General features: G+C 44.9%; 1 protein-coding gene across 5 annotated transcripts in view; it reads left to right on the top strand.

Moving 5' to 3' along the window:
- The first annotated feature begins 5,070 nt into the window (after positions 1-5,070).
- ACSL1 (acyl-CoA synthetase long chain family member 1) overlaps positions 5,071-8,115 on the top strand; it is a 67,175-nt gene continuing 64,130 nt past the window's right edge. Inside the window, exon 1 of one of the 5 annotated variants that reach the window (XM_037831105.1) lies at positions 5,071-5,218. The gene's annotated coding sequence lies outside the window, so the exon portion shown is untranslated. The remainder of the gene's footprint in view (positions 5,219-8,115) is intronic. The other 4 variants (XM_037831102.1, XM_037831108.1, XM_037831100.1 and 1 more) reach the window with 4 other exon arrangements.

Here is an 8,115-nt window from a genome sequence, read left to right as displayed (position 1 = left end):
TTGCTGGAACAGCCATGTGGAGGGGAACTGAGAGATTCCGGCAAATAGCCTGCCAACCATCAAACATGTTAGTGAGAACATCCACGACCATCCAGTCTCATCTGATCCACCAGATGATGTAGCTGCAGGAGAGAGTCCAGGAGATGAACCATCCTGCAGAACCCATCCAGAGAATCATAATCTAACAAATGATTGTTGTTTTAAGCCACTAAGTTTTGGGGTGGTTTGTTATACCTTGAAAACTAATTGATATAGGGTGTATCTTTTAAGTGATGGTGTCTTACAATTGTGATGGGCAGCATTTTTTTCTTTCTCAGTGATACAAAACATAATGGAACTTCTGACGATTAATTGCAATTAGATTTGATGCAATACAGCACTATATTTTCTTGGCTGAGGATTAGAAGGTAACTTGCCATAGGTCTGTAACTAGTGAGTGGTAGAATGTGAATCTAAGCCATCTGATTCCAGAACTGTTGCTCTAAACCTGCAGATTGTTCTTTCTAGCTGGAGAGGGGAGTGACGGATGAGCTGGTGAGTGAGGAAAGCAGACACAGGTCATGAAGGTTGCCATAGCAGATCTTGTAAAGAGCTTGAATTTTACCAGTTGGCAATGAGAAGCCAGGTCGGTTGGAAGGTTGAGAGACATAATTTCTTTTTTGACATTTACTAAATAAAGTCCCCATGCCACCTCAAGAGGTAGAAAACAGTGTTGTGGAGATGAAAGGTGAGGCCTTGAAGCCCTGACCTCATCCAGGCAACTCTGTGTTGGAGCAGAACCAAGGAGCTGGAAGAAGGCTTGAGTTAGTCTAAGGGAGCTGGCTGACTTTGACCCAGAAGGAAGAGGGGAACACCTATGGCAGTTACTGCTTAGGCACCCATGGACTAGCTGTCCTTCATAGAGTTTATTAAGCCAGTGGATTGAGTGCATTTGAAAAATAAAAGGATGTGGAGGAAGGAAGGACGGGCTATGGCTTAATTAGGCCCATTGAGGACCATGTGACAATTATCAGTAGTTATAGAAAGCACACAGTACCTCAGACAAGTGTCAATTTGGTGGAAACAGCTCCTACTCCATACTTCTGGAAGCCCAAGGGAGTTATACTAGAAATCTGAGTAGTGGCACAGTAATGCTGCAAAAAGTTTTGTCAGGGAGCAGGGGAACTGATTTACTGGGAAGCTAACATAGCTTAGTATTTTTACTTAAAGAGGTCTATCCTAAGGACTTGGGAAGGGCTGTAGCAATGTGTTCACAGACTTAAATGTTTCTGCAAAATTTGCAAAAGTAAGATAATTTAACTGCCATCAGTTAACATGATTGTCATTCTCTAAGTTCCTGCTGTAACGACCCCCTTCCTTGGCATTGCTGAAGTAGCTGAGGTTGTTTTTGAAATCCAGCTAAGAGGAACTGGAGTTGAGTAAACATTTATATGGATTTAGGAAGATATATGTATCTGGTTCACAGTAGATTGCATGTGCAGTGAAGTTATTCCTAGCCTTCCCAATGCAGAAATGCCTTCAGGACTACTCCTCTGTCAAGTCATCCAAGCATCCTGGCAGGAAGGCTCAGGGCCAGAAGCCATATCTCACTATCAGCATGTCCTAAGACATCTGAAGTATGTGGGCAGGGGAAAAGAAACAAGGTTTGAAATGGAGACAGCCAGAAGCTAGACAACTGAAAATTCTTTCAATCAGCACTGGTTTGAAACTGAAAGCAGAGGATTTGGTTCTCATCAACATCTTATCAAAGCTATCATTAAAATTTGGATCAATCATTTTCAAAGAAAGAATTAATTTTATTTCTAGTCTCTCTATAGAAAATTATAATATAAAAATGTTATACATGGTCTTCCTTCCAACATCCCATAACCCTGGTCGAATAATGAGGAAAACATCAACCAAACCCCACTGGGGTTGGAAGGGGGGTATTTTACAAATTATCTGAGCAGTACTCCTTAAAACTGTCAAAGTGTCAAAAACAAGGAAAGTGTGGGAAACTGTCAGTCAAGAGGATCCCAAGGAGACATGTTGACTCACTATAATGCAGTATTCTGGATGGGATGCTGGGAAGGAAAAAAGGCCGTTAGGGAAAAATTAAGGAAATTTGAATAAAGTATGGGCTTTATTTATAACAAAGTATCAATATTGGTTTGTTAATTGTAATAAGTGTACCATACTAATTTATGTAAGATGTTAAAAATAGGGGTATCTGTGTGCATAGGTTTATGGGAACTCTTTGCAATTTTTCGTTAAATCTAAAACAGTTCTAAAAAATAGTTTATTTTTTAAAAAGTCATAAGGAAGCAACTCATGCAGCCCAAAAAAGTAGGGAAAAAGTTCATTATAGAGATAGAAAAAAAAATAATCTGGTGTTACAGATTTTCTAAATTTGTATTTTGCTGTGATCTCTATTCTTATTCCCAAGAAACATTCCCTTTCGTATCCAAGTTTGTGTATGTACTTTTCTTAAAGAGGTCCCCTAAAATGTACAAGCTTCAGGCTCCACAAAATCTGAATTCACTCTTGGTTGCCATTGATCACATGTGAGTAGTTAGAGAAATGTGTCCAAGTCAACAACTGAGTACCCACTATGTGCAATTACTACACTAGGACTTGCAGGGGAGTGGGGCAGGTTAGGAGGGTCTATGAAGAGTAATGGGACACAGTTTCATGGAGGAGACAGATATATGGCCAATGTGAGATGCAGCCTCAAAATAGATTAAGTGACACTCACTCTCTGATGCCAACCCCTTCTTTAACCATCCGGTTACCAAGGTCTGGATTTAAAGCACATTGTTATTAAATGATGTGGCTATACCTCAGGTGACCATACTCAAAAGTGATAGACATAGAAGATCAACAATAATCACAAGTTTTCAGCTGGCAAAAAGAGGTGTGCAAGTGGGAACTTTTGAGACAAGGCCACTGTCAACCTACCAATTAGCTTGTCCCATAAGGGATTTTGACTCTCTTTAGCTTCTCTAGAAGAGTGATTAATCAGTTTAAAATAATGTAGATTTGGATCTAGCCAAAATTAGCCACAAAAGTTTAATCAGGCCAAATGAACTGAAAAGAGACCCAAGCTTCCAACAGGAAATTTGTTTCACTGCTACATCCAATTGATTCTTGTTCACTTGGCTAGAGAGGTGTTAGGAAAAAGGAAAGTAGAAAAGAGGGTTAAGATTTGTTTCTTCCCTCTCTCCTAGTCACTAAATGGAACCCTCATCTATGGAGTCTGGAAGCTTTATTTAATTAGAAAACCAGAGGAAGGTGTGGGTTGTCAGTCCCTATGACACCTTCCTATGGTAGGTATTAATATTTCTGTCTTGTGGCTTTATGAGATTTGCCCAACCCTGAAAGCTGTGTATTCTTAGCCATTGTGTAAAATTGCCTCCCATCAGAATTTCCATCTCATGGCCCCCAAACAACCTCATAAATTGTGAAACAACTTGAAATGACAAGGAGAAAGTTCTTTAAAAAAAAAAAGTGTTAGTGCTGAAAGGGTCCGGAGAGATTATTTAGTTCCACCCCCTTATTTCCAGAGGTTTTGGACAGTGAAGTGGCTTCCCAATGTCACACAGCTGCTTCTCCAAGAGGCAGTAGGAACGCAGAGCTGATCCCTGAGTGTGTGCATTTCCCACTGTAAAGCTGCAAATCACAGGCAATAAGGACTAGAGCCCAGAGGTGGGGGAGGGGTAATGGGGGTGGTGGTGCCCAGCTTGAGAGAAGAGTGTCTTGGAGGAGGACAGGATAAGTTGAGACAGCCAGTGACAACTGTCCACAGAACTTGAAGAGTGACTGAGGAGGTACTGAGGCTGAAAGACGGGTTGGAGAAGTAACAGGAAAAAGGACATGACAGAATTACGAAATTGTGGGTGGGGAGAAAGAGACTTGAGCAGAGAAACCAAGGATTAGCCAAATAGAAAACAAAAACGGAAGTGAAGCCCATTCATTCTTTTAAATGGCAGTGTAAAGTTAGCATGGGATCCAGAAGAACTGAGCTGTTATAGGGGCCACGGGAGTGTGAGCTGCCATCCCCATCTCTGTACCCTGCTGCCCCGCACGCTGTGGGAGTAAACAACTGCTGATTCAGATGCTCTGGAAAAGTGAGAGAAGCCCACATAAAGTCCTTATGATATTTGCTGGAGTCAACTTGAGTTGGGAACCTGGAGTGTGTATCATACGCTCAGTTTGACCCCAGTATAAGTACAGCCTGGTGGCTATGCCAAGGCTCTGAAGGCAGACTGGCTGAATTCCAAGGGTAGTTTTGCCCTCACTAGCATTTGATCTCTCTGTTTCCTCGTGTGAAAAGAGGCTTCAGACACTAACAGGTGCTAAGAGACAAAACAGTAGTTGGGATGAGAATCTGAAAAAAATTGCCTTGGCCTCTGAAAGCCCCAAATGGGCATCCCTTGGATGCGGCACCCCTACAAACTGCACACCCAGAGCTGAGAGCAGGGTGACAGGTACCAAGAACTTGGCAGGCGAATATTGCCCTTGAGTAGTGTCGTGTCTGCATTCTGCTCTAACTATCCCCGAGTCTGATCTGTCTACGGTTGTCTCAAGTCCAGGGCACTGCAGAAGTCCAGACAAGGATCTTCCAAGCCACAGACTGTGGCGAAATCCTACGTGGGGACCGTGGTGAAATCCAGTAAAAAGGGGTCGCGATATCGGTGCCAAAGAAAAATAATAAAGAAAAGCCCTTTGCCTACGAAGATCCCACCCAAGCAGAACTGCCCGCGGGCCGGAAAGTCAGCGGGACAGGCGGTTCAGTGTGGAAGATGCGAAAGGGAGCCTCCCGGCCTCAACGGCGCCGCAGACCCGACTGTTTTACGGGAGCTTTTCATTTGCAGGCACTAAAATTTACCCTTTGCCCTATATCAGATGCGTTATGAAATCCCAGGGCGGCTCAGGCGACCCTAGCTGCATTTGCTCGCCGCCTCCAGGCACCCGCTGGCCTGCAGAAGAGCATCTGGGCGCCCAGGCCGGAGGGCGGGCTCCCGCGGGGGCGGGGCCTACGGGGCGGAGCCGGGCGGGCGCAGCACGCGCACTCGCACTGGTGCTCCCGACACCCCCCTTCCGCGACGGCAGCGGCTGGGGCACAGCCAGCTGGCGGCATTGGCGGTGGCGGTGCCTTAAATAGCTTCCCGTGCCCGAGCGGGGCAGGCAGTGGGCTGCTGTGACAGCCGGTGGTGGAGCGGCCCGGCCAGCCGAGGAGGTGAGTGCGCCTGCCGCGCGGAGCTGCTGCTTTTCCAGCTGCGGCGTCCCTGAAGGCGCGGGGTTGAGGCGGCCTCGCCTCCCCAAGTCCTGGAGGCGGCGGCCGCAGCGGAGGCTCGTGAGCCGTCCCTCGGCTCCCGGAGATGTTCTGCTTTTCCGGCCCCTCCTCTACGGCTCTGCTTCCCTCAGCTACTGGAGGCCCCCGGGCCGCCCGAGCGGCCGCAGCTTCCTGTGGCTGAGTCGCAGATGCCGGCTTGTCCGCTGCTTCCCGCGGGCGGCGTGGGCGCCGGGCTGGGGCGCGGCGGGGTCTGGGTGACGTGTGTCGCGGACCGGCCCGTCGTTTGTGTGGCTGCGGGGACTGGCCCGACCAGGGAAGCTTGACGCCGAGCTTCAGAGGCAAGATGATGCTGCGGGGCAGGTGACAGTGGTCTCCCGGCAACGGGATCCCTCTTGCCCCGGAGGCAGGGTTTGGGGCGCGCTGGGACCGCGCGTGGAAGCATCCGAGCCGGAATGTACTGGTGCCATGGCGTGATGGTGGTCCCTGCGTGAGCTTTTGCAAGAGGGTCAAAGGCAGCATCAAAAGCCGGTTGCCATACGTAGAAATTCTCGCGGTGTCTCCAGAGGAGTGCCTGTAGTCGCCGCACGTAGCCGTGGTGGAGTCATTGATTTAAGGAGCACTTGGCATTTTTTGAAATTAGGGAACCAAGATTTTATCCATCACCTTGCGGCATATTCGAAGAGTGGTGATAGATAACTTGAATGAATATGTGGACAAGAATCTAGAGACAGACGCCCCACCTAATCGGGGTTATGTTAGAGGTTGCAACGCCCCTGCCATCTCCAGCCGGTTTCAAGGTGATGGAACTTAAGAGTGACAATTTAAAAAGTGCCCTTCGAGTTAACACTTTAAGGCTTTTTGTTGGCGCAGGAGTATCACAGTACCCCACTATCTATGCCCTCTACTGACCTTTGCTTAGCCACTGTCAAACCTCCAGAGTTTGTGATAACAAATTTCACAGCTTAACCTGTGATTATCACAGTGGAAAAAAAAAATTAGCTTGAAACAAACAAAAAGTCATCCAAATACTTGTGGTTGATGCTGTGTTTTCAGGTGGACCTGGCAGGTCAGATTGGCAAAAACTGAAAGTTTGAGTTGACACTGCTGAGTGAGCTCGAGAAGGTGGAGCTTTTTAAGGACATTGCTTTCCATCTGTTTGGAGCTAAACAGTGCAGCCTTGTTTGTGGAAAGTAAACAGAACCAGGTCTTGGGAAACGTTATTTCTTGCCCTGGCACAACTGGAGAATCATTTCCCAGTTTGTGACACACTCCTTATTTGTGAAAAGATTGCATTAGACTAAAGTTTTTAAATGAGCTATAATTCTATGTCCAAAAAAAAATTCTTAAAAGTAGCACACCTCATACCTCCCCACCATTATTTAAAATAATATAGACATTAAAGACCTTTGTTTTTTAAACTGATTGTAAATAGAAAAGACTTGTTAAAAATCACCCTCCCCCTACAGTTATAAGCATCCTGACATATATTCTTCCTGTTGTGCATATTTTGGCAATATTTTTATTATTTTTCCAAGCAACTGACTAAAAAGAAATCTCTGGGTTTTAGATTTTTTGACATTTAAGAATTGTGATGATTGCAGGTAGGGACAGGTATCTATCTATTCGTATCAAATGCATACAGTATTCATAGCTACCTCTTTGCTTTTAGGTGAAGTTTGGAATAACTGAGAGTTCACCGGCCTGCCAGAGTGTCACACTTGACATCCAGATCTTGGCTACATATTTAGTTTTGATGTAGCTGTCTTATGGAAAATGGGTGTTCGTTTAGGGGAGAGGTTCCAGGGAAGATCTGGTTGTCTTGTCATTAAGGCTGGGAATTTCTCCTTCCTTTTCCCTTCACTTTCCTGGAAAGAGCAAGACTATGGGAATTCTAGTAATTTCTAAGTGTTTATACTCAGTAATCTTAGAGGCAACCATAGTGTTTAAGGTCAGTTGTTAGATTTATTGTGTAAGTTTGCTATTTAAAACAGCTGTCCATTATTCTTTTGTGTTTGCTCTCTTCCAGCTAAATTCTGTTAAGTTAGAATCCGTTAGTAATATTTGTGGATAGCCTTGCTGGAGGATGCAATGCATATGACTCCTGTTCTACAAAATACAAAAGAACATCCTTTAAGGAACTCACAGCTATTGGTATTCTAAGGCCTCTTCAAGCCTTACCCTCCAAGAGGCAGTGGTCAGTTGGTCAGGAGGTAAAATGAAGGTGCCCGAATTTGTGTTGAAGGTCATCAGTCCAACTCAGGGTGGTCAGATGAATGCATTAGGGTCACTTTACTTTGATACTCATTCCTGGAGAATAATTCTCAGTGAACACAGATGATCTGAAACTGCCAGTGGTTGAGTTTGAGTTGCAACATACTGGTACTTAAAGGGCTACTGAGAACTTTTAAAGAAAAAAGCCGTGAAATAGTAGCTGGACTTTATGGACAAGAAGGTAAAGACAATTTTTTCAGGGTTTGAGGCAACAACTTTGAGACTGTCCATTTTGTCAGCAGCTCCTTACATAAAATGCAGAATGCCAACTAATAAGAAATTCTAGTTTGTGTAAACCTGGCGTGATGCATAATTTGAAACAATTGCTCATGCCATGGTGACAAGAAAAAACCATTACATAATCTGTTATATTAATTCTTCTGTTTTTTTTTTTTTTTACATTTACGAGTTCTTGACTGTGTTGAAAGCAACACGGTATTCAGTAACTTGTAACACATGTGGAGTCTAGAAAGAAGGATGAAATCTGGTGGACCCTTCCTTGAAACATGACTGGCTTGAGGGCTGGTTTTGGACAAAATCTTAGGTAGAGGTGAGTGAGGGATCTGCTC

Source organism: Choloepus didactylus, chromosome 3, assembly GCF_015220235.1.
Source record: "Choloepus didactylus isolate mChoDid1 chromosome 3, mChoDid1.pri, whole genome shotgun sequence".
Lineage (NCBI taxonomy): Eukaryota > Metazoa > Chordata > Mammalia > Pilosa > Megalonychidae > Choloepus > Choloepus didactylus.
Note: the sequence above shows the minus strand (reverse complement) of the source record. Positions and strands in the feature narration are given on the sequence as shown.